This window comes from Oreochromis niloticus, linkage group LG7 (genome assembly GCF_001858045.2).
Source record: "Oreochromis niloticus isolate F11D_XX linkage group LG7, O_niloticus_UMD_NMBU, whole genome shotgun sequence".
Lineage (NCBI taxonomy): Eukaryota > Metazoa > Chordata > Actinopteri > Cichliformes > Cichlidae > Oreochromis > Oreochromis niloticus.
In genome coordinates, this window is record NC_031972.2 from 35,710,898 (window position 1) to 35,714,021 (window position 3,124).

Genomic DNA, 3,124 nt, shown 5'->3' on the forward strand with positions numbered 1-3,124 from the left:
TTTCACCAGATATCCAAACCGATATCATGACTATCAGCTTTTACAGCTGTGGCTCCAGCAAACATCAGCTGATACTAGAAATTAGCCCTTTAAGACCTACCATAGAACCAAGTCCGCCAGAGCTTATATTATATTTTTACATGCTGTAGTGCCATTTTTCGGAGCATTTCAAGTTGATATACATGTACATCAATACAACCATTATAGACCAAATTTTAATGATATGTATGCATTAAGTGCATAGTAATTACATAAATTGCAAAAAAGTGCAATAAACTACAAAAAAATTGAAAATCATTTTTGTTTTTTTAACATATATTTCTAGTTAGAGAAATGTAAGAGGCTTATCCCTCAAAACTGTAAATACGAAAAAATTGCACAAACTAGTTTCCCACCACAGGAAATTTATTTTAAGTGTCTTCATAGTTTTATTTTTGAAATACACCAATTTTCATATACTGCAGGAAAAACGGAAATAAATATTATAATGCAAATTTGCAAAATAACATCATATGCATCAAAATAAACTATTTCCAGCAGTGCAATATGAGTCCCAAGCATCCCAGACACGACACAGAAAGTCATAAATTCAAAGATAACTTTTAGAAACACCAGTATAGGCTCATGAGGCCTCGATGGTAAAAAACTACATTTCCGCAAAATGACGTCACTTCCGGTTCCGGGCAGGTCACAGCGGACATGCGATAGTTCACGCTGATGGATATAGGAAGTGTTATGAACAGCTGATCGGATCGGCAAAGCGTGTTTCTGAAATATTATGTTTTTGTTACTGCAAGCGTTTTTTATGCAGTTTTTGCAAAGCTATATGTGGAAGGAAACTGTGACCTAGGACAAGCTGATGGCATTAGATGTAAGTACAACTCCTCCGGTTTCATATGCAAAAAAAATTATTGCGCTAGCTTACGTGGTTGCAGTGCTATTGGGATTTAAAAATAGTTACGCAAAATGGAGCGTGCCCGCTCCAACCGGCTTTAAAGGGTTAATATTAAATAAATTCTCAAAACAGCTGATCAAGCTTAAATGTGCTGCTGTTGTTTAGCACGGCATCCGCTGATTTCCTCTTTCTGGCGCAAAGTGGGCGATAAACAAACAAGAGAGAAAAGCCGATCAGCTGATCATTGATCAGTTTCATGATTGAAGTAGCAACAGGAGAGGAGAGAATGAGAGAATGAGAGAAGAAGAGGCAGCTGTGTGCAGCAAAGACACAGAATAAATCCAGCTTTGTGTCTTTTACATTCTACATTACATTACATTCTAGCTGAAGTACGGGACAAACTGTCTTCCTTTTCACCTCAATACGAAACGCGCAATATTTTCTCTGAATGCAAGATGATTCCATTTTTTACGGGACGGTTGGAAACTCTAACAACTAACCTTATAAATAAAATAAGATAAAACAAGTTCAACATCAATAGTATCATAGTGTGGCAGGATGAATGTTATCCCTCGGTCCAACCCACTTTCAGCCTGGCGCATTAGGGGGCGCTAGTATAAATAGTGGCCATTTGCGTGTCCCTGGATCGCTTACCTGTGATCTCCTTTTTGGTCACCTGACTTCCTGTTGGTGTTGCTGAGATTAGTTGTGGGTTACTCTTCTGAAGCCTCCATCGCGGCTGGTAGGTGGTTACTCATTGTAGTGTGTGTGTATATATTACCTTACTTGGTGGTAAATGGCTATTGTTTGTAGGTCGTAGCTGTAGAAGCCTCCTCTGAGCCATTCTGCTCATGTTCTATGACACGGCTTACTTGGTACGTAATCAACTTTTGTTACGCTCTCTGCCTTCTATTATTCTTTTATAGTAATTATTTATTATGCTTTGCAGGAAGTGTGGGCCTGAGTTTTGCGCCAAGCTACGTGAACTGAAGTGCTGCTGTTTTGCTTTGCTTTGCTTTGCTGTGCTTTTACCGTCTGTTCCCGTTGCGAGATTTCTTTTCCTGCTGCTGCCAGCTTTTACTGTGGACGTCGGCGTGGACAGCAGCCATATGCCCGCCGGTTATGGGAGTCAGCTGGCGTGCATATTGATTGACCGTTAACTTGTAGTGGTGCAGACGGCAAGTTGGAGCAATACGGCGATTCCGTTTGCTCCTGATTTTAGAGTTTTATCCAGATTGTACGTTGTTTTCCTGTTGTTTGATTTGTAGTTTGGATTTTTGTTATGCCACTGGTGGGAGGCCCTTTTTCTAGCTGTAGATCACCAGTGTGGTCCTGCAGTTGGGTTATCCCCCAGCGTTACACATTAGTTTGTTGTGATATATTAAAATTTTCTTTGTTTCTTTTATTCAGATGCGGAGCGCCGACGTGGAGGAGACTAGGGTGCCTTGGTGGTGGGATCCTTTGCGTGTACACACCTGCCTTGTTTAGTTTATTAGTGTGAGTGTGTGATAGTGTGCTGCACTTGTGTCTTGGTGTGTTTTCTTTTTTTAGTTTGTGTTTGGCATCCCTGCCCCTCCACTGGTAAGCCTCAGCTCTGAATATCTTTTTAAGCATATTTGTACATGAATATTTATGATTGTGCTTTTATATGGTGTTTTAAATAATTATTAATAAATTGTCAATTTGTTTATCATTGAACCTCGTCTCTGTACTGAGTATAACGAACCTTACTGCCTTTTGGTGATTAGTGTTACTTCCAGTATTCTCTGGGTGAAATTCCCAGGGTGGCGTTGTCTTTTTTAAAACTGAAGAGTATTTACTTTATATCCCATCCTCGTGCTGCCACAATAGCACCCGCCCAGCAGTATATAAACTCTGTCATACTAGCTAGTACGCAGTACCAGTTATTGTAACTGACTGTAAAAAGCCAGCATAACGAAAATAAACTCCACCTAAACTTGGTTTATATCTGACCCAGATAGACTGCAGGTCATAACTTCTTACCTGAAGTTCAGTTCACCGCCTCGGGTCTCTGCTCCTCCTGCCTTTCTCTCATCCACCTGCCAGTGTGTTGCACCTGCTGGCCTCCACCACTTGCTAATGTTACTGAATCTGTGGAAACTCCGCAATAGCCACCACCAGACAATTGAGTTATTTTTACACATCTCCCAGCATCTGGCCAATCCACCACCTTTCAGTGTTTATACCGTTACGGGAATCCCGCCCCCG

At 40.8% G+C, this 3,124-nt stretch overlaps 1 long non-coding RNA gene across 1 annotated transcript; it reads left to right on the top strand.

The window, feature by feature from the left end:
• Nucleotides 1-1,551: 1,551 nt before the first annotated feature.
• LOC109202873 (uncharacterized) lies at nt 1,552-2,593 on the top strand. The gene is made up of 3 exons (XR_002062849.1): nt 1,552-1,637; nt 1,709-1,770; nt 1,845-2,593. It is a non-coding gene; the product is annotated as an uncharacterized LOC109202873 (long non-coding RNA).
• Nucleotides 2,594-3,124: the final 531 nt, after the last annotated feature.